Source organism: Ovis canadensis, chromosome 3 (genome assembly GCF_042477335.2).
Source record: "Ovis canadensis isolate MfBH-ARS-UI-01 breed Bighorn chromosome 3, ARS-UI_OviCan_v2, whole genome shotgun sequence".
NCBI lineage: Eukaryota > Metazoa > Chordata > Mammalia > Artiodactyla > Bovidae > Ovis > Ovis canadensis.
The window spans coordinates 213,781,877-213,805,340 of NC_091247.1; the positions used below are offsets into that span (position 1 = coordinate 213,781,877).

General features: G+C 41.2%; 1 pseudogene; it reads left to right on the plus strand.

Annotated features, from left to right (window-relative positions):
• Positions 1-22,488, plus strand: part of LOC138437846 (antigen WC1.1-like) — a 71,371-nt pseudogene extending 48,883 nt beyond the window's left edge.
• Positions 22,489-23,464: the final 976 nt, after the last annotated feature.

Genomic DNA, 23,464 nt, shown 5'->3' on the forward strand with positions numbered 1-23,464 from the left:
TCCTTCTCCCAATATATTGCTGTAAAATACTAAAAGGTAATACTGCTAAAGTGCTGCAGTCAATATGTCAGCAAATTTGGAAGATTCATCAGTGGCCACAGGACTGGAGAAGGTCAGTTTTCATTTCAATCTCAAAGAAGGGCAATGCCAATGAATGGTCAAACTATCTCACAATTGTGCTCATTTCACATGCTAGCAAGGTTATGCTCAAAGTCTTTCAAGCTAGGCTTCAGCAGTAAGTGAACTGAGAATTTCTAAGATGTACAAGCTGGGTTTAGAAAAGGCAGAGAAACCAAAGATCAAATTGCCAACATTTGTTGGATCATAGAGTAAGCCAGAGAATTCCAGAAAAATATCTGCTTCATTGACCACATAAAGCCTTTGACTATGTGGATTACAATGAACTGTGGAAAATTCTTAAAGAGATGAGAATACCAGAGCACCTTACCTGCCTCCTGAGAAACCTGTATGCAGATCAAAAAGCAGCACTTGGAACTGGACGTGAAACAACCAACTGGTTCTATGTTGGGAAAAGAGTTCATCAAGGCTATATGTTGTCACCCTGTTTGTTTAACTTATATACAGAGAACATCATAGGAAATGCCAGGCTGTACATATCACAAGCTGGAATCAAAATTGCTGTGAGAAATATCAACAATCTCAGATACACAGATAATACCACTCTAATGGTAGAAAGCAAAGAGGAACTAAAGAGCCTCTCATTGAGGCTGAAAGAGGAGAGTGAAAAAGCTGGTTTACAGCTCAACATTCAACATTCTAAAAACTAAGATCATCAGCACTTCATGGCAAATAAAGGGGAGAAAGTGGAAACAGTGACAGATTTTATTTTCTTGGACTCCCAAATCACTGCTGATGATGACTGCAGCCATGAGATTAAAGGAGGCTTGCTCCTCTGTGACAAACCCAGACAGGGTATTAAAAAGAGACATCACTTTGCTGACAAAGGTCCATATGGTCAAAGCTATATTTTTTCCAGTAGTCATCTCTGGACATGAGAGTCGGGTTATAGAAGAAGCTAAAAAGAGTTGATTCTTTTGAATTGTGGTGCTTGGATGCCACAATTGAATTGAGAGTCCTTTGGGCAGAAAGGAGATCAAACCAATCAATCCTAAAGGAAATCAACCCTGAATATTCATTGGAAGGACTGATGCTGAAGCTGAAGCTCCAATACTTTGGCCACCTGATGAAAAGAGCTGACTCACTGGAAAAGACCCTGATACTGGGAAATATTGAAGGCAAAAGAAGAAGGGGGCCACAGAGGATGAGATAGATAGCATCACCAGTTCAGTGGACATGAATTTGAGGAAACTTTGGGAGTTAGTGAAGGACAGAGGAGCCTGGCATGCTCCATGTCCATGGGGTTGCAAACAGTCAGACACAACCTAGCAACCGAACATATGTTGCTGCAGTGAACATTGGGTTTTCAAGTTAGTGTTTTTGTTTCCTTCAGATAAATCCTCCAAACTGAAATTCCTAAATCATATGGCAGTTCTATTTTTAATTTTTGATGCATCTCAATACTGTTTCCATAGGGGCTGCATCAACTTACATTCCCTCTAACTGTGCAAAAGCTTTCCTGTCTGTTCACATTCTCCTCAACTCCTGTTATTTCTTCTTTTTCATAAAAGCCTTTCTAGAGGATATGAGGTGATATCTCATTGTGGTTTTGATTTGTATTTTCTGATGATTAATAATGTTGAGCACGTTTTCATGTACCTATTAGCAAGTTGTATGTATTCTTTAAAAAAATGTCGATTCAGGTTCTCTGCCCATTTTATTTTTTATTTATTTATTTTTGTTTGTTTTTTAAATTTTTGCCTTTAATTAATTAATTTATTAATTTATTAATTTTACTTTATTTTATTTTACAATACTGTATTGTTTTTGACACACATTGACCTGAATCCACCACGGGTGTACATGCAATCCCAACATGAACCCCCCTCCCACCTCCCTCCCCACAACATCCCTCTGGGTCATCCCCATGCACCAGCCCCAAGCATGCTGTATCCTGCATCAGACATAGACTGGTGATTCGATTCTTGCATGATAGTATACATGTTTCAATGCCATTCTCCCAAATCATCGCACCCTTTCCCTCTCCCTCTGAGTCCAAAAGTCCGCTATACACATCTGTGTCTTTTTTGCTGTCTTGCATACAGGGTCTTCATTGCCATCTTTCTAAATTCCATATATATGTGTTAGTATACTGTATTGATGTTTTTTCTTGCTGGCTTACTTCACTCTGTATAATCGGCTCGAGTTTCATCCATCTCATCAGAACTAATTCAAATGTATTCTTTTTAATGTCTGAGCAATACTCCATCGTGAATATGTACCACAGCTTTCTTATCCATTCATCTGCTGATGGACATCTAGGTTGTTTCCATGTCCTGGCTATTATAAACAGTGCTGCGATGAACATTGGGGTACATGTGTCTCTTTCAATTCTGGTTTCCTTGGTGTGTATGTCCACCAATGGGATTGCTGGGTCATATGGCAGTTCTATTTGCAATTTTTTAAGGAATCTCCACACTTTTCTCCATAGTGGTTGCACTAGTTTGCATTCCACCAACAGTGTAGGAGGGTTCCCTTTTCTCCACACCCTCTCCAGCATTTATTGCTTGCAGATTTTTGGATCACAGCCATTCTGACTGGTGTGAAGTGGTACCTCATTGTGGTTTTGATTTGCATTTCTCGAATAATGAGTGATGTTGAGCATCTTTTCAGGTGTTTGTTAGCCATCCGTATGTCTTCTTTGGAGAAATGTCTATTTAGTTCTTTGGCCCATTTTTTGATTGGGTCATATATTTTTCTGGAATTGAGTTGCATAAGTTGCTTGTATATTTTTGAGATTAGTTGTTTGTCAGTTGCTTCATTTGCTATTATTTTCTCCCACTCAGAATGCTGTCTTTTCACCTTGCTTATAGTTTCCTTTGTTGTGCAGAAGCTTTTAATTTTAATTAGATCCCATTTGTTTATTTTTGCTTTTATTTCCAGAATTCTGGGAGGTGGATCATAGAGGATTCTGCTGTGATTTATGTTGGAGAGTGTTTTGCCTATGTTCTCCTCTAGGAGTTTTATAGTTTATTTTCATGAGCGGAGTTAGAAAGTGATCTAATTTCATTCTTTTACAAGTGTTTGACCAGTTTTCCCAGCACCACTTGTTAAAGAGATTGTCTTTACTCCATTGTATATTCTTGCCTCCTTTATCAAAGATAAGCTGTCCATATGTGTGTGGATTTATCTCTGGGCTTTCTATTTTGTTCCATTGATCTATATTTCTGTCTTTGTGCCAGTACCATACTGTCTTGATGACTGTGGCTTTGTAGTAGAGCCTGAAGTCAGGCAAGCTGATTCCTCCAGTTCCATTCTTCTTTCTCAAGATTGCTTTGGCTATTCGAGGTTTTTTGTATTTCCATACAAATCTTGAAATTTTTGTTCTAGTTCTGTGAAAAATGTGGCTGGTAGCTTGATAGGGATTGCATTGAATTTGTAAATTGCTTCTGGTAGTATACTCATGTTCACTATATTGATTCTTCCTATCCATGAACATGGTATATTTCTCCATCTATTAGTGTCCTCTTTGATTCTTTCATCAGTGTTTTATAGTTTTCTATATATAGGTCTTTAGTTTCTTTAGGTAGATATATTCCTAAGTATTTTCTTCTTTTTGTTGCATTGGTGAATGGAATTTTTTCCTAATTTCTCTTTCTACTTTCTCATTATTAGTGTATAGGAATGCAAGGGATTTCTGAGTGTTGATTTTATATCCTGCAACTTTACTATATTCATTGATTAGCTCTAGTAATTTTCTGGTGGAGTCTTTAGGGTTTTCTATGTAGAGGATCATGTCATCTGCAAATAAGGAGAGTTTTACTTCTTCTTTTCCCATTTGGATTCCTTTTATTTCTTTTTCTGTTCTGATAGCTATGGCCAAAACTTCCAGAACTATGTTGAATAGTAGTGGTGAAAGTGGGCACCCTTGTCTTGTTCCTGACTTTAGGGGAAATGCTTTCAATTTTTCACCATTGAGGAGAATGTTTGCTGTGGGTTTGCCATATATAGCTTTTATTATGTTGAGGTATGTTCCTTCTATTCCTGCTTTCTGGAGAGTTTTTAATCATAAATGGATGTTGAATTTTGTCAAAGGCCTTCTCTGCATCTATTGAGATAATCATATGGCTTTTATTTATTTATATTTTTTAGTTTTTTATTTTTTAAATTTTAAAATCTTTGGCTTTTATTTTTCAATTTGTTAATGTGGTGAATTACATTGATTGATTTGCGAATATTGAAGAACCCTTGCATCCCTGGGATAAGCCCACTTGGTCATGGTGTATGATCTTTTTAATGTGTTGTTGGATTCTGATTGCTAGAATTTTATTGAGGAATTTTGCATCTATGTTCATCAGTGATATTGGCCTGTAGTTTTCCTTTTTTGTAGTATCTTTGTCAGGTTTTGGTATTAGGGTGATGGTGGCCTCATAGAATGAGTTTGGAAGTTTACCTTCCTCTGCAATTTTCTGGAAGAGTTTGAGTAGGATAGGTGTTAGCTCTTCTCGAAACTTTTGGTAGAATTTAGCTGTGAAGCTGTCTGGACCTGGGCTTTTGTTTGCTGGAAGATTTCTGATTACAGTTTCAATTTCCATGCTTGTGATGGGTCTGTTAAGATTTTCTATTTCTTCCTGGTTCAGTTTTGGAATATTGTACTTTTCTAAGAATTTGTCCATTTCTTCCACGTTGTCCATTTTATTGGTGTATAATTGCTGATAGTAGTCTCTTATGATCCTTTGTATTTCTGTGTAGTCTATTGTGATCTCTCCGTTTTCATTTCTAATTTTATTGATTTGATTTTTCTCTCTCGGCTTCTTGATGAGTCTGGCTAATGGTTTGTCAATTTTATTTATCCTTTCAAAGAACCAGCTTTTGGCTTTGTTGATTTTTGCTATGGTCTCTTTTTTTTTTTTTTTTTTGCATGTATTTCTTCCCTATTTTTTAAGATTTCTTTCCTTCTACTAACTCTGGGGTTCTCCAATTCTTCCTTTTCTAGTTGCTTTAGGTGTAGAGTTAGGTTATTTATTTGACTTTTTTCTTGTTTCTTGAGGTATGCCCGTATTGCTATGAACTTTCCTCTTAGCACTGCTTTTATAGTGTCCCACAGGTTTTGGGTTGTTGTGTTTTCATTTTCATTCGTTTCTATGCATATTTTGATTTCTTTTTTGATTTCTTCCATGATTTGTTGGTTATTCAGAAGTGTGTTGTTCAACCTCCATATGTTGGAATTTTTAATAGTTTTTCTTCTGTAATTGAGATCTAATCTTAAAGCATTATGGTCAGAAAAGATGATTGGAATGATTTCGATTTTTTTTAATTTATCAAGGTTAGATTTATGTCCCAGGATGTGATCTATCCTGGAGAAGGTTCCATGAGCACTTGAAAAAAAGGTGAAATTCATTGTTTTGGGGTGAAATGTCCTATAGATATCAATTAGGTCTAACTGATCTAATGTATCATTTAAAGTTTGCGTTTCTTTGTTAATTTTCTGTTTAGTTGATCTGTCCATAGGTGTGAGTGGGGTATTAATGTCTCCCGCTATTATTGTGTTATTGTTAATTTCCCCTTTCATACTTGTTAGCATTTGTCTTACATATTATTGTGCTCCTATATTGGGTGCATATATTTTTATAATTGTTATATCTTCTTCTTGGATTGATCCTTTGATCATTATGTAGTGGCCTTCTTTATCTCTTTTCACAGCCTTTGTTTTAAAGTCTATTTTATCGGATATGAGTATTGCCAGTCCTGCTTTCTTTTGGTCTCTATTTGCGTGGAATATCTTTTTCCAGCCCTTCACTTTCAGTCTGTATGCATCCCTTGTTTTGAAGTGGGTCTCTTGTAAGCAGCATATAGAGGGGTCTTGTTTTTGTATCCATTCGGCCAGTCTTTGTCTTTTGGTTGGGGCATTCAACCCACTTACGTTTAAGGTAATTATTGGTAAGTATGATCCTGTTACCATTTACTTAACTGTTTTCGGTTCGGGTTTATACTCCCTTTTTGTGTTTCCTGTCTAGAGAATATCTTTTAGAATTTGTTGGAGAGCTGGTTTGGTGGTGCTGAATTCTCTGAGCTCTTGCTTGTCTGTAAAGCTTTTGATTTCTCCTTCGTATTTGAATGAGATCCTTGCTGGGTACAGTAATCTGGGCTGTAGGTTATTTTCTTTCATCACTTTAAGTATGTCTTGCCATTCCCTCCTGGCCTGAAGCGTTTCTATTGAAAGATCAGCTGTTATCCTTATGGGAATCCCCTTGTGTGTTATTTGTTGTTTTTCCCTCGCTGCTTTTAATATGTGTTCTTTGTGTTTGGTCTTTGTTAATTTGATTAATATGTGTCTTGGGGTGTTTCGCCTTGGGTTTCTCCTATTTGGAACTCTCTGTGTTTCTTGGACTTGGGCGATTATTTCCTTCCCCATTTTAGGGAATTTTTCAACTATTATCTCCTCAAGGATTTTCTCATGGTCTTTCTTTTTGTCTTCTTCTTCTGGGACTCCTATAATTCGAATGTTGAAGCGTTTCTTGTTGTCCTGGAGGTCTCTGAGATTGTCCTCATTTCTTTTAATTTGTTTTTCTTTTTTCCTCTCTGATTCATTTATTTCTACCAATCTATCTGCTATTTCACTAATCCTATCTTCTGCCTCCGTTATTCTACTATTTGTTGCCTCCAGAGTGTTTCTGATCTCATTTATTGCATTATTCATTATATATTGACTCTTTTATTTCTTCTAGGTCCTTGTTAAACCTTTCTTGCATCTTCTCAATCCTTGTCTCTAGGCTATTTATCTGTGATTCCATTTTGATTTCAAGATTTTGGATCATTTTCACTATCAGTATTCGGAATTCTTTCTCAGGTAGATTCCCTATCTCTTCCTCTTTTGTTTGGTTTGGTGGGCATTTCTCCTGTTCCTTAACCTGCTGAGTATTCCTCTGTCTCTTCATCTTTGTTATATTGCCGCGTTTGGGGTGGCCTTTCTATATTCTGGTAATTTGTGGAGTTCTCTTTATTATGGAGCTTCCTCACTGTGGGTGGGATTGTATCAGTGGCTTGTCAAGGTTGCCAGGTTAGGGAGGCTTGTGTTGGAGTTCTGGTGGATGGAGCTGGGTTTCTTCTCTCTGGAGTGCAATGGAGTGACCAGTAATGGGTTATGAGACGTCAAAGGTTTTGGAGTAGCTTTGAGCTGCCTGTATATTGAAGCTCAGGGATGTATTCCTGTGTTGCTGGAGAATTTGTGTGGTATGTCTTGCTCTGGAACTTGTTGGCCCTTGGGTGGAGCTTGGTTTCAGTGTAGGTATGGAGGCATTTGATGAGCTCCTATTGCTTAATGTTCCCTGAATTCAGGAGTTCTCTGATGTTCTCAGGCTTTGGACTTAAGCCTCCTACTTCTGGTTTTCAGTTTTATTTGTACAGTAGCCTCTGGATTTCTCCATCTATACAGCACCGATGATAAAACATCTAGGTTAAAGATGAAAAGTTTCTCCACATTGAGGGACACTCAGAGAGGTTCACTGAGTTACATGGAGAAGAGAAGAGGGAGGGGGTAGTTAGAGGTGACTGGAATGAGATGCAGTGAGATCAAAAGAGGAGAGAGCAAGCTAGCCAATATTCACTTCCTTATGTGCGCTCCATAGTCTGGACCGCTCAGAGGTATTTACGGAGTTATACAGGGAAGATGAGAGGGAGGAGGTAGACAGAGGTGGCCAGGAGGATAAGAGAGAGGAATGAGAAGGAGAGAGACAAATCCTGCCAGTAACCAGTTCCTTAGTTGTTCTCCACCGTCTGGAACACACAGAGATTCACAGCGTTGGATAGAGAAGAGATGGGGGAGGAAAGAGACAGAGGCCACCTGGTGGAGAAAAAGGAGAGTCCGAAGGAGGAGAGAGTGGTCAAGCCAGTAATCTCGCTCTCAGGTAGAATTGGGTAGTGAAGTTTGGGTTTTTAAATGTACAAAATTGACAACAAAAACCAAAAAGCAAAGTTTAAAAATCTAGAGTAGAGGTTGGATTTTCAAAAAAAAAACAAAAAAACAAAAAAAAACACAAGAATTATTAAAAAACTCCAACCACACCACATAAAGACTATATACGGTATTTGCCTTAAAAAATAGTCTTTTTTTTTTTGAAAAGTAATAGTAGGCTATAGAAATAAAAATTAGAGGAGAAATAGAAGACTTAATAATTAAAAAAAAAAGTTAGAAAAAAAAGAGCAAGAAAAAAAAAAAGAAAAAAAAGGGGGGGGGAAATAAAAAGGAATGATTGTAAAAATAGTAAAGATATACTGACCCTTCTCTGATGTGGGCAGTGTGGGGTCACTTGCGGTTCCCTCTGTTTAACTTCTTCTGTTTGCTGGTCTTTTAGGCTCACTAGTTCAGTCGCGCTGTGGGGAGGGGGGATTCTGCAAACAAATAGCACTGTCCTGTGCACACAGTGTCTCAGCCCCGCTGGACCTATCCCTTCTTGTGGCGCACAAACCGCTCCGGTTCTACTATGCTCATGCAGGAACCGTCTGGGGCCGGCCCTAGGCTGCGTGCACTTCCCCGGTCTAAGCTGCTCAGGTTCGGCGCTCAGGTAGCCCTCCGAGGCTCAGATTCAGTTGGGACTGCGTTTTGTGCCCTTCCCAGGTCCGAGTAGCTCAGGAGTTTGGTGAGCACTGTCGCTGCGACTAGTCGCCTTTTCTGTCTCTGCTGCTCAGCTTTCTGGGTGTACCACTGGCGCCCCTTGTGAGGCAGATGGTGACTGTTCAGCACCCCCAGAAGTCTTAACAAAGAAGCCTGATTGCAGTTTAGTAGGTAGAGTCTCCCCAGGGCTGCAATTGCCCCTTTCCAGCCCTTACGGCTCTGGCTGCTTGTCCCCGGCGGGGGATGGTCTGCAGCGGCTATGTCTGTTCCGTCTTTTGTTCTGTGTGCTGTCCTGGTGGTGTCTTATGTTTGAGCTTCTCGCGTGGTAGCTATCCCACAGTCTGGTTTGCTAGCCCAATTTAGATCGTTCTGGTTGTGCGTGGGGCGTTCCTGCCCGATTCTTACAAATCTCTGCAGCCCGCGCCTCCCGCGCTTCCCTGCCCTGCCTCCACTTGCTAGTGGTGGATGCAGGCATCTGTGCTGCTTTTCCGCTGGGGGAGTTACTGTTGGGCTTGTAATCTGCTGGTTTTAATTATTTATTTATTTTTCTTTCCTGCTATGTTGCCCTCTGTGTTTCCAAGGCTCGCCACAGACTCGGCAGGGAGAGTGTTTCCTATAAGTGTTTGGAAACCTCTCTTCTTAAAATTCCCTTTCCGAGACAGGCTTCCCTTCCCGGGACGGAGCTCCCTCCCCACCTGCTTTGTCTCTCTTTTCGTCTATTTTTTCCTACCTGTTTTCGAAGACAATGGTCTGCTTTTCTGGTTGCCTGATGTCCTCTGCCAGCATTCAGAAGTTGTTTTGTGGAGTTTGCTCAGCATTGAAATGTTCTTTTGAGGAATTTGTGAGGGAGAAAGTGGTCTTCCTACTCCTCTGCCATCTTAAACCCCCCTCTCTCTGCCCATTTAAAAAAAATCAGATTGTTTGTTTTTGCTACTGAGTTGTATGAGTTTCTTGTGTTTTGGATAATAATCCTTACCAAAAATATAATATGCAAGTATTTTCTCCAATTCCATAGGTTGCCTTTTCACTTTGTTGATGGTTTTCTTAATTGGGCAGAAGCTTTTTAGCCTTATGTCATCACATCTGCTTGTTTTTAGTCTTGTTCCCTTTGCTTTTGGTGTCAAATCCAAAAAATCATCACAAAGACTGGTGTCAAGGATTTTATTTTCTGTGTTTTCCTGTAGAAATTTAATGGCTTCAGGACTTGTGATCAAGTCTTTAACCTATTTTGAGTTAATTATTGGGAATGGTGTAAGATAGTGGCCCAGTTTAATTTTTGGCATGTGGCTGTCCAGTTTTCCCAATGCCATTTACTGAAAAAACTGTCCTTTTCCCACTGTATATTCTTGGCTTCTTTGTCAAAAATTAATTGACCATAGAAATGTGAGTTTATTTATGGACTCTGTTCTGTTCCATTGATCTCTGTGTTCACTTTTATACCAAAGAGTTACTGTTTTGATTAATATAGCTTTGTATATAGTGTAAAATCAGGAAGCACGACACCTCTAGCTTTGTTATTCATTCTCAGGATTGCTTTGGTATTGAGCGTCTTTTGTGGTTCCATGAAATTTTTGGATTGTTTCTTCTGTATCTGTGAAATTTTCTATTGGAATTTTAATAAGGATTCCAGTGAACCTGTAGATTGCTTTGGGTAGTATGGGCATATGAATAATATTAGATCTTCCAATCCATGAGCACAGAATATCTTTCCATTTATTTGAGTCATCTTCAGTTTCTTTCTTCCATGTGTTTATAGTTTTCAGTGTACAGGTCTTTCACTTCCTTGGTTAAATTTATTCCTAGACATTTTATTCATTTTCATGCAAATGTAAATAGAATTGTTTTCTCAGTTTCTCTTATAGCAGTTTGTTGTTAGTGTAAAGAAATGCATATGATTTTTGTGTACAGATGTTTCTTCTACAACTTTACTGAGTGTATTGGTTCTCATATTTTTGCTGAAGTCTTTAGAGTTTTCTACATATAATATCATGTAAGGGGGTTTCTTTCCTCATGACTCTGATGGTAAAGAATCTGTGTGCAATGCAAGACACCTGGGTTCAGTCCCTCGGTCAGGAAGATCCCCTGGAGGAATGAATGGCAACCGACTCCAGTATTCTTGCCTGGAGAATCCCAGTGGACAGAGGAGCCTGGCAGGCTGCAGTCCTCGTGGTTGTAAAGAGTCAGACACGACTGAGTGACTACCACTTTCACTTTTCTATCTGCAAATAATGTCAATTTTGCCTCTTCCTTTCAGATTTGGATATCCTGATTTTCTTTTTATTGCCTGATGGATCTGGATGGGACTACCAAAAGTAAGTTGAATAAAAGTGGTGAGAGTAGACATTTTTGTCTTGTGTCTGATTTCAGAGGAAAAGCTTTTGGTTTTTTACAGTCAAATATGATGTTCAGTTCAGTTCAGTTCAGTCGCTCAGTCATGTCCGACTCTTTGTGACCCCATGAATCGCAGCACGCCAGGCCTCCCTGTCCATCACCAACTCCCGGAGTTCACTCAGACTCGCGTCCATCGAGTCCGTGATGCCATCCAGCCATCTCATCCTCTGTCGTCCCCTTCTCCTCCTGCCCTCAATCCCTCCCAGCATCAGAGTCTTCTCCAGTGAGTCAACTCTTTGCATGAGGTGGCCAAAGTACTGGAGTTTCAGCTTTAGCATCATTCCTTCCAAAGAAATCCCAGGGTTGATCTCCTTCAGAATGGACTGGTTGGATCTCCTTGCAGTCCAGGGGACTCTCAAGAGTCTTCTCCAACACCACAGTTCAAAAGCATCAATTCTTTGATGCTCAGCCTTTTTCATAGTCCAACTCTCACATCCATACATGACTACTGGAAAAACCATAGCCTTGACTAGACAGACCTTAGTCGGCAAAGTAATGTCTCTGCTTTTGAATATACTATCTAGGTTGGTCATAACTTTTCTTCCAAGGAGTAAGCGTCTTTTAATTTCATGACTGCAATCACCATCTGCAGTGATTTTGGAGCCCCCAAAAATAAAGTCTGACACTGTTTCCACTGTTTCTTCATCTATTTCCCATGAAGTGATGGGACCAGATGCCATGATCTTCATTTTCTGACTGTTGAGCTTTAAGCCAAATTTTTCACTCTCCCCTTTTACTTTCATCAAGAGGCTTTTTAGTTCCTCTTCACTTTCTGCCATAAGGGTGGTGTCATCTGCGTATCTGAGGTTATTGATATTTCTCTCAGCAATCTTGATTCAAGCTTGTGCTTCTTCCAGCCTAGCGTTTCTTGTGATGTACTCTGCATATAAGTTAAATAAGCAGGGTGACAATATACAGCCTTGACGTACTCCTTTTCCTATTTGGAACCAGTCTGTTGTTCCATGTCCAGTTCTAACTGTTGCTTGCTGGCCTGCATACAGATTTCTCAAGAGGCAGGTTAGGTGGTCTGGTATTCCCATCTCTTTCAGAATTTTTCATATGGCCTTAATTATGTTGAGATGCAACCCTTCTATACCTACTTTGTAAAAGAGTTTTTACTGTAAGTGGATGTTGAATTTGTGAAACACTTTTTCTGCATCCTTTGAGGATATGATTTTTACCTTCATTTTTTTATTTGGTGTATCTCATTGAATAATTTGTGTTGTTGAACTATCCTTGTATCCTTGGAACAAATATCATTTGATCATGATATATGATTCTTTTAGTGTATTGTCAGATTCAGTTTTCTAATATTTTGTTGCTGATTTTTGCACCAGTATTTATCAGACTATTAGCCCGTAACTTTCTTTTCTCATGGTGTCCTTATCTGGCTTTGGTATCAGACTAATGCTGGCTTCAGAAAATGAATTTGGAAGTGTTCTTTTCTTCTGTTTTTGGAAGAGTTTGAAAAGGCTCCACCACTAAATACTGTTACATTGGGAATTGCGATTTCAGCAATAAATTCTGAATGAAATAAATAAATGTTGGCGAGAGTGACAAATAGTCAAACCATAGCACCTTGTTCCTTCAACATTTCTCTCTCTGTTTCTCTTTCTCGTTCCCTCCCCCTCCACATACACACACACACCCCGCATTCAGGTACACCTTGAATGGTATGCTGGATGTTGCCTGAAACCCATATCTAAGAGAATGTGGGATCAGATACTTCAAAAGCAGAGGCTCACTCCCTTCCTTGTCTCTCTTTGCTCATCTCTTTGTCTTTTTCATTTGAAGGCCAAAGAGGCATGAAACTATGAGACATTTTATTGATGATGTTTTTCCTATAATTAAACCCTGTGAATTGAGAGGTGGTAAAGTCTTTGACCATGAAAATGAGCAACCTGCTCACAGAGGTCCTGCCATCATTTTCTCAGAGGTTCTCTGCATAGAGTGGGTAGGAGTTTTGATAGGATGATCTGGAAAGAATATAGAAATGTTGATACTTTATGACAGATACTATTTACCCTTCTGTTTTTTTGAATTTATATTTATTTCTGTCAGCTTCAATTCTTTTATATATATATTTTCAGTCTTTTGTTTATTATTTCTGCATCTTCTCAATACAAATTTTTCTCAGTAGGCTTTTATTAATTATTGCAAAAATTTCTGGCTTACTCAGTGTGTACATATATGTGTCCCTATATATTCTCAGAATTCTACTAGGTCTTTCCTGTATACTTCCTTTTTAAGAGATTCCTAACTAACACTATGGGCTTTTCTGGTGGCTCACACAGCAAAGAAACTGCCTGCAGTGCAGGAGACCTGGGATTGATCCCTGGAAAGATCCAGTGGAGAAGTGAATGGCAACCCGCTCCAGTATGTTTGTCTGGAAAATCCTGTGGATAGAGGAGCCTGGTGAGCTACAGTCCATAGGGTCACAAAGAGTTGGACATGACTGAGCGACTAACACACACACACACATAACCAACACTACATTGTGGAGCAATTATCTCCCAATTAAAAATAAATTTAAAAAAGAGAATTTCTTTTTACAACAGTAGTCTTCACCTGCCCAGTGTCACACTGAATAGTAGGTAAGAGCAGTTTATAATCTATCTAATAATTTTCCATTAAAATTATGTACATGAGATTTTGAATATAAATTGACTCTCTGTTTCTGGACTGATTATTTTTAATGTGAACTATTATCCTAGACTGTTACCATTAATTTATATTTGGTTTAATAATTCACTGATTAGTATGAATTTTAAAAAAGAAATTTTATTTCACTGAATTTTGTTAGTCTATTCATTCATTTAATAAATATTTATCAAGCCTCTATCTAGGTATTTAGAAATGGTTTTCCATAGATATTTGTTGAATGAGTGCGTAGAATGTGCAGACACTGTCCTAATAGCAGAAACATGGCACATATAAGATATTCAAGGTCCTTCTTCTAATGGAACTTTCATTCAGAGGAGTGTGTGTACATTTGCAGATGTCTGTGTTTATATTTGCTGAGGGTGTGAAGACTGATAAGCAAGTAAATATTTAAAGTAATTTCAGCTGGTGATCAGATGCAGTGAATGTTTCAGCCCAGGAGATAATGAGCCTGTGTTTTCATGTGCCATTTGTACTGAGTCAGACCTTAGATAATCTTATGTGGGGACAGGAACACCCTCAGTGACTTCTGATCCAGTGTTTCCCCATTGTTTGCAGGAAGAAGACCCAAGAGCTGTCCAGCTGCTGCCCCCTGCTCAGGTACATCAGCCCTGCCTCCTCCCCTGTGCCTCCCAGGGGGCTCCTTCCTCCCACCAGGGCAGTCACAGGAGGGGCTGCTGCCTTTTCAGACAGAGAGAAGCTCCGGCTCAGGGGAGGAGACATCGAGTGCTCAGGGTGGGAGGAGGTCTGGCACAGTGGCTCCTGGGGCACCGTGTGCGATGACTCCTGGAGCCTGGCAGAGGCCGAGGTGGTGTGTCAGCAGCTGGGCTGTGGCCGCGCCCTGGAAGCCGTGCGGGCTGCGACATTTGGCCCTGGAAATGGGAGCATCTGGCTGGACAAGGTGCGATGTGGGGGGCCAGGAATCCTCCCTGTGGGATTGTGCTATGGAGCCCTGGTGGGGGGCCAGGAATCCTCCCTGTGGGATTGTGCTACGGAGCCCTGGGGGCAGAGCGACTGCAAGCACGAGGAGGATGCTGGTGTAAGGTGCTCTGGTGAGTGAGGGGCTTGGGGTCCACCCTGGGTGAGCTGGGGCAGCACGGGGGCAGTGGGCTGGGCCGGGCATGGTGCGGAATTTGTGTTCAGACATTCTGGGTGCTGAGGCTCTGATCTAGGACAGGGGAGCTGGGAGGACTGGACACTGATGTTGTGGAGACTGAGGGGTGATTTCAGGCTCTGGAGGGGAAAATGGTTTGCCCTGCATTCTGGCCAATTCTTCTTCCCCACACTACTGTTTTTCTCGCTAGGTGTAATGACAAATTTGCCCACGACTACAGCAGGTACTATGATCCATCCATGGGCAGGAGAGAATACTCAAATACTGGGGACCTGTTCTGTGGGCTCTCTGACAGCTCAGAAGAGGAAAGAGTCTGAGGAACCGTGGCTCTGGGGGATAGCCAGGGCATTACACTGGGGCAATCCCCTGCCTTGATGTCCGGGGTCAAATGTTCTCCTGCCCGGGGTCCAAGGAAGTCTGGTTCCCATGTTGTAGAATCTAAGGAACTCCCACCTGCCCTTAAGTGTTGCTCCTCATCAGTGAGGTGCAGGTCCCTGGACTGTTTGATGCTCTGTCTCCTGAAGCCCAAGGAGAGGGGATGAGCTGGGTCCTCAGAGGCTGTCTCGGCAGGGCAGCTCCCTGACAATCCCCAGCTCTGCCTCGGGGCCACACTGGCCAGAGTGGAGTTGGCTTGTCTCAGGATGAGACCCGGGGGAGCCCTGACACTGTCTGAGACTGAGACGCCATTATCCCGAGCTCCTGCAAATGCTGACACAGGAGATTTTTCTGTGCCCAAGACTATCTCCAGCTCTTTTTCCTGTTCTCCTTAGGGACAAGAACAACCTCAAATTCTCTCCGTGGCATCTTCTCCCTGCCTGGGGTCCTGTGCCTCATCCTGGGAGCCCTTCTCTTCCTGGTCCTTGTCATCCTGGTAACTCAGCTGCTCAGATGGAGAGCAGAGCGCAGAGGTGGGCTGGAGGGGGAACTGGGGACCAGGGAGAGTGTGTGCAGGCAGGAGATGGGGCAGATGTGAGGAGGGGAACCTGGGCCAGGTACTGTTCTGAGTTGCAGACTCCATGTGCTTAGGACTGGGGTGTGAACTCTCATGAGCCGTGGCCTTGCCTGTGAGACCAGACAAAGTTGGCGCTGAGCTGTAATCAGGGTCAGACAAGGGGAGAATGTGCTGACATGGTGCATGGGGTAGGAGACGATGCTGAGGTCCTGGCAGCCCCCATGTGAGCACCAGGGAGATGAAGGTGGGCTGGCTGGATCGGGGTATCTGGGGAAGCTTCTCTGACCTGCTGGCTGATCTCTCAGCCTTATCTAGCTAAGAAGATGCTCTTGCTAAAGCTGTGTATGAGGAGCTCGATTACCTTCTGACACAGAAGGAAGGTCTGGGCAGCCCAGGTGAGTGCCTCTGTCTGTCCTCCTGGGATCTCTGGTTGTCACCACCCCCTGGCTGTGCACATCTTCTCAGTATCTGCAGACCCCATGTGTGCCCCAGGCTCACAGAGACGGCTCCTCCAGAGAGGCAGGATGGCCTCCCAGAGCCCCATGATCTACCAGCCTCTGTCTACACTGCAGGAGCCAGGCCTGTCCCTTATCAGCCTTAACACAGGTCCCATGGGTGTGGGGAGGGGCATTCTGTGTGTTGTGTGATATTTGTCTCCACACGAGGCTTCCCGTCAGATTTCTCATGGACTAAACTGCCGTATTACACCAGAGATGGTGAGGACAACAGTGACTCCAGATCTACTCCAGGAAATAGAGATGGACCTGCCTCGGCTGGGCTTTGGGGAGGAGAGTTTCCCTCAGAGGAGATTTAAGGGGAATGGTTTTCCTTTGACGAGCCAGAGGCATCCCTTGTGTCCAGATGGGGTTCGTCCTTCTCCTTCTCTGGCTGTTCTGTGATGTCTCATGTCGGCGCTGGTCTCTCTGGGTCCAGAATCACCACAGGCACACAATGGCTTTAAAAAAATAACATCTGTAAAGCACAATTTGTCAAAGTCCTTTAGCAATGCTCAAAGGTGGGCATTGCTTTGAGATATGTAGTTTCCACCAGAAAATATTAATTATGTAAAATTATGTTTTGGCTTATGGACACATCAAAATGAAACATGATCTTAGAGAAAAAAGTCTTTTGAAACAAGGAGTGACTGGTGTCTCTATTCAGAAACTGTGGGTCAGAAGGTATCTTATGTATTCCCCAGATCAACCCACTTATTGCGGTTTCATACACTCCCTTGTCTGCTCTTGGAACCCCCAGATCAGAGGACTGATGTCCCTGCTGAAAATTACGATGATGTTGAAGAAGTACCAGTGCCTGGAACTCCCCCTGCCTCTCAGGGGAGCGAGGAGGAATTGCCCCCAGAGAAGGACAATGGGGTGAGATCCTCTCAGACAGGTGAGTGGGGTCAGTTGTTTTCCTGCAATATTTCTATCTGGAAATAGTGAATTTGTGCTCCTCAATGCCCAGCCTCCTTAGAGATTCAAAATATAAGTAATCTCATACATTTGGTAGCATCATCTTGACCATATGCCATATTTAATGCTGTCAGACTCCTTGCAAGGAGTGAGGAATCACTCTGCTTTTGGCATTTATGTCTCCATAATGTGACATAAACTTATCACTTTATATGTGATATACTTGCATGAAGAATTATAGATTAGGGAATTTCCTGGTGGTCCAGAGGTTAGGATTCTGCACTTTCACTGCTAGGGCCTAGGTTCAACCCTGGTCAAGGAATTAAGATCTGGCAAGCATTGTGTCATGGCTGAAAGAGACACTTATCGATTAATTGAGCATATTTAAAAGAAAGCTAAGTGCTGAAGAATTGATGCTTTTGAACTGTAGTGTTGGAGAAGACTCTTCAGAGACCCTTGGATGGCAAGTAGATCAACCCAGTCAATTTAAAGGAAATCAATCTTGAATATTCATTGGTAGGACTGAGCTGAAGTAGAGCTGAATGACCTGAATAGTCATTGGTAGGACTGAGCTCCAATACCTTGGCCAACTGATGCAAAGAACTGACTCCTTAGAAAAGACCCTGATGCTGGGAAAGATTGAAGGCAGAGGGGAAGGAGATGACAGAGGATGAGATGGCTGGATGGTATCACCAACTTGATGGATATGAATTTGAGCAAGCTCTGGGAGTTGGTGACAGACAGGGAAGCCTGGTGTGTTGCAGTCCATGGGGTCACAGAGACTCAGGCATGACTGAGTGACTGAACTGAACTGGACCAAATTCAAAGGTGGAACAAGTGTTTTAATAATATCTTTGCATTGTTGCATACCTGAAGGCAAAGCATTCAATATCACAATAATCCAGGTCTATGCCGGATGGCACCCCACTCCAGTACTCTTGCCTGGAAAATCCCATGGACGGAGGAGCCTGGTAGGCTGCAGTCTAAACTGAGCGACTTCACTTTGACTTTTCACTGTCATGCATTGGAGAAGGAAATGGCAACCCACTCCAGTATTCTTGCCTAGAGAATCCCAGGGATGGGGGAGCCTAGTGGGCTGCCGTCTATGGGGTCGCACAGAGTAGGACACGAATGAAGTGACTTAGCAGCAGTAGCAGCATGCCAAATCAGTAATGCTGAAGAAGCTGAAGTTGCCGTTCTAAGAAGACTCTCATGACCTTTTATTTTTTTTATTTTTTTATTTTTTTAATTTTAAAATCTTTAATTCTTACATGCGTTCCCAAACATGAACCCCCCTCCCACCTCCCTCCCCACAACATCTCTCTGGGTCATCCCCATGCACCAGCCCCAAGCATGCTGCACCCTGAGTCAGACATAGACTGGCGATTCAATTCTTACATGATAGTATACATGTTAGAATGCCATTCTCCCAAATCATCCCACCCTCTCCCTCTCCCTCTGAGTCCAAAAGTCCACTATACACATCTGTGTCTTTTTTCCTGTCTTAAATACAGGGTCGTCATTGCCATCTTTCTAAATTCCATATATATGTGTTAGTATACTGTATTGGTGTTTTTCTTTCTGGCTTACTTCACTCTGTATAATCGGCTCCAGTTTCATCCATCTCAACAGAACTGATTCAAATGAATTCTTTTTAACGGCTGAGTAATACTCCATTGTGTGTATGTACCACAGCTTTCTTATCCATTCATCTGCTGATGGACATCTAGGTTGTTTCCATGTCCTGGCTATTATAAACAGTGCTGCGATGAACATTGGGGTACATGTGTCTCTTTCAATTCTGGTTTCCTCAGTGTGTATGCCCAGCAGTGGGATTACTGGGTCCTAAGGTAGTTCTATTTGCAATGTTTTAAGGAATCTCCACACTGTTCTCCATAGTGGCTGTACTAGTTTGCATTCCCACCAACAGTGTAGGAGGGTTCCCTTTTCTCCACACCCTCTCCAGCATTTATTGCTTGCAGATTTTTGGATCACAGCCATTCTGACTGGTGTGAAGTGGTACCTCATTGTGGTTTTGATTTGCATTTCTCTAATAGTGAGTGATGCTGAGCATCTTTTCATGTGTTTGTTAGACATCTGTATGTCTTCTTTGGAGAAATGTCTATTTAGTTCTTTGGCCCCTTTTTTGATTGGGTAGTTTATTTTTCTGGAATTGAGCTTCAGAAGTTGCTTGTATATTTTTGAGATTAGTTGTTTGTCAGTTGCTTCATTTGCTATTATTTTCTCCCATTCAGAAGGCTGTCTTTTCACCTTACTTATATTTTCCTTTGTTGTGCAGAAGCTTTTAATTTTAATTAGATCCCATTTGTTTATTTTTGCTTTTATTTCCAGAATTCTGGGAGGTGGATCATAGAGGATCCTGCTGTGATTTATGTGAGAGAGGGTTTTGCCTATGTTCTCCTCTAGGAGTTTTATAGTTTCTGATCTTACATTTAGATCTTTAATCCATTTTGAGTTTATCTTTGTGTGCGGTGTTAGAAAGTGATCTAGTTTCATTCTTTTACAAGTGGTTGACCAGTTTTCCCAGCACCACTTGTTAAAGAGATTGTCTTTACTCCATTGTATATTCTTGCCTCCTTTGTCAAAGATAAGGTGTCCATATATGTGTGGATTTATCTCTGGTCTTTCTATTTTGTTACATTGATCTATATGTCTGTCTGTGTGCCAGTACCATACTGTCTTGATGACTGTGGCTTTGTAGTAGAGCCTGAAGTCAGGCAAGTTGATTCCTCCAGTTCCATTCTTCTTTCTCAAGATTGCTTTGGCTATTTGATGTTTTTTGTATTTCCATACAAATCTTGAAATTATTTGTTCTAGTTCTGTGAAAAATGTGGCTGGTAGCTTGATAGGGATTGCATTGAATTTGTAAATTGCTTCTGGTAGTATACTCATGTTCACTATATTGATTTTTCCTATCCATGAACATGGTATATTTCTCCATCTATTAGTGTCCTCTTTGTCTCATGACCTTTTAGAACTATCACCTAAAAAGATGTCCTTTTCATTATAAGGGACTAGAATGCAAAAGTAGGAAGTCAAGAGATACCTGGAGTAACAGCCAAATTTTGCCATGGAGTACAAAATGAGGCAAGGCAAAGGCTAATAGAGTTTTGCCAAGAGAACGCACTGGTCATAACAAACACCCTCTTCCAAGAACACAAGAGAGGACTCTACATGTGGACATCATCAGATGGTCAGTACCAAAATCAGATTGATTATATTCTTTTCAGCCAAAGATGGAGACGCTGTATACAGTCAGCAAAAACAAGATGAGGAGCTGACTGTGGCTCAGATCATGAACTCCTTATTGCCAAATTCAGACTTAAATTGAAGAAAGTAGAGAAAACTATTAGACCATTCAGGTATGCCCTAAATCAAATTCCTTATGATTATACAGTGGATGTGAGAAATAAATTCAGGGATTAAGTCTGATAGGCAGAGTGCCTGATGAATTATGGATGGAGGTTCGTGACATTGTACAGGAGGCAGGGATCAAGACCATCCCCAAGGAAAAAAAAATGCAAAAAGGCGAAATGGCTATCTGAGGAGGCCTTAAAAATATGTGAGAAAAGAAGAGAAGTGAAACAAAAGGAGAAAAGAAAGATATATCCATTTGAATACAGAGTTCCAAAGAATAGCAAGGAGAGATAAGAAAGCCTTCCTCACTGATCAATGCAAAGAAACAGGGAAACAATAGAATGGGAAAGACTAGAGATCTTGTCAAGACAATTACAGATACCAAGGGAATGTTTCAGGCAAAGATGGCTACAATAAAGGACAGAAATATTATGGACCTAACAGAAGCAGAAGATATTAAGAAGAGGTGGCAAGAATACACAGAACTATACAAAAAAATCTTCATGACCTAAATAATCATGAAAGTGTGATCACTCACCTAGAGCCAGATATCCTGGAATGTGAAGTCAAGTGGGCCTTAGGAAGCATCACTACGAACAAAGCTAGTGGAGGTGATGGAATATAAGTTGAGTTCTTTCAAATCCTAAAAGATGATGCTGTGAAAGTGCTTCACTCAATACGCTAGCAAATTTGGAAAACTTAGCAGTGGCCACAGAACTGAAAAAGGTCAGTTTTTCATTCCAATCACTAAGAAAGGCAATGACAAAGATTGTTCAAACTACTGCACAATTGCACTCATCTCACACGCTAGCAAAGTAATGCTCAAAATTCTGCAAGCCAGGCTTCAACAGGACATGAACCATGAAATTCTAGATGTTCAAGCTGGACTTAGAAAAGGAAAAGAAACCAGAGATCAAATTGCCAAAATTCGCTGAACCATCAAAAAAGCAAGGGAGTTCCAGAGAAACATCTATTTCTACTTTATTAACTATGCCAAAGTCTTTGACTGTGTGACAAACTGATATTTCAGTAGCTGCAAGAAGACACTCATTGTCTAGAAAAGAGTATTTCTCCATCTGAGGGCCTGTGTAGTTCCTGGGGAGGAGATATCTGTGGCTGCACCTATGATACTACTTGTGGACATTTGGAAACAGGAGTCAAGTCAACTAAGAGCAGACTTGGGTTGTGAGTGACGAATTCAGATTTTTCCTGTTTCCAATCTCCCTCTTATTGTGAATTTGCATCTATCGCCTGTGAAAGGAGAACAATTTAAATTCCTTTTTATGATTCTTACCATTGCTGGGCATCTCGTTGGTATTGTGTTGCCTGGAAGCAGGTCTCCCAGAGCTCCTGAGCACAGGTCTCCTGTGATGCAGGATTTCCACATGCATGGAGGCCCAGGAGACCACATGAACTGCATCTGAGAGGACAGCTGGGATCCATCCTCACTGGGACTCATGTGAAATAGCCTGAGCCTCCCTCCCCACACCTGGGTCCCAGGGATGCTTTGTCATAAGCACTTGCTTGACTCCCTTCCACCAGAGGGTTCTGTCCCATCCTCGTGTCTCAGTTCTAATCAAACTTCTCTTTTCTATTTCAGGCTCTTGTCTGAACTTCTCCAGAGAGGCTGCTGATCCTGGGGAAGGAGAAGAGAGCCTCTGGCTGCTCCAGGGGAAGAAAGGGGATGCTGGGTATGATGATGTTGAACTCAGTGCCCTGGGAACATCCCCAGTGACTTTCTGGTGATGCTGTATCAAATGTGCGATGAAGCCTCAGATATTCTAATTGCCTGTATTTCAATAGAGTAGTGGTGACCTGTAATTGTGTCATGTGAAAATTGCTCAAAATGAAATATTCTGAATAAATTAACTTTTTGCTGTGCTGTTAATTTAGCAAGCTCCATGCCAAATGCTTTTAGAGGATTGGCCCTCAAATGCCATCTTCCTCAAAGGAAATGCAAGATGAGTGAGCTGACCTTCTCTCTCACCTGTCTTAGAGGCAAATGAGGGCATGCTCACAAGTGCTCCAGGTCACTCTTATTTAGAAAAGGATGTAAACTTGGTCCATATTCACACACTCCTTCCTAACAAGATGAACTCATGGGGGGGAAAAAAAAAAACAAGCAACATTAGCCAACATTAGCTTTGTCTTACAAGTTTGCTGAGGGGAATTCTTCAGACTAAATAAAGAATGCTGATTTTTATATGAAAGAAGTAGAAATATGCAACAGACTTGTAAATGTAAGTGCTGAACCCAATTCCACACAGTCTAACGCTGAAATATGGTGGTGTGCTAACCAGTTAGTTTTAGTCTAAAGAAAGTATTAAAATAGCTATAGAGAAAAATATGTTGTTAGTGGATACACAATATAGAGAGAGGTAAATTGACATCAAAAACAAAATGCATAGAAGGGGATAAAAAGGTAGAGCTTCTACATGTCATTGGAATTAACTTATCAGTGTAGTATATACTGTTGTCCCTCTAAGACGTTTTATGTGAGCCATGTAGCAACAAAAATGTAAAAGCCTACAGTAGGTTCACAAAAAGTAACAAGAAGGGACTCAAAGAGCAACATTATCCAAAATTATCAGTTCTCAGTTCTAACTGCTGTGCAGAACAGTTGAGTTGTCCTGGTCTCCACATCATCTTTGAAGATCAGCCCAAGAGGACTCTCCTTCAAAAAGTGAAAGACTAATTAAGCTGTCTGTTATTTTAAGCCAAAGAAATCTTTTGGCCCCTCATCTTGTTCTTTATGTCATATGGATGGTGCTGCTGTATTTAATTGCAAATTTTCTTCCTCTGATATTGCTGTGTGATTTTAATGAAAAAACTGCCAATGATAAACCATATGAATATCCTGTCTA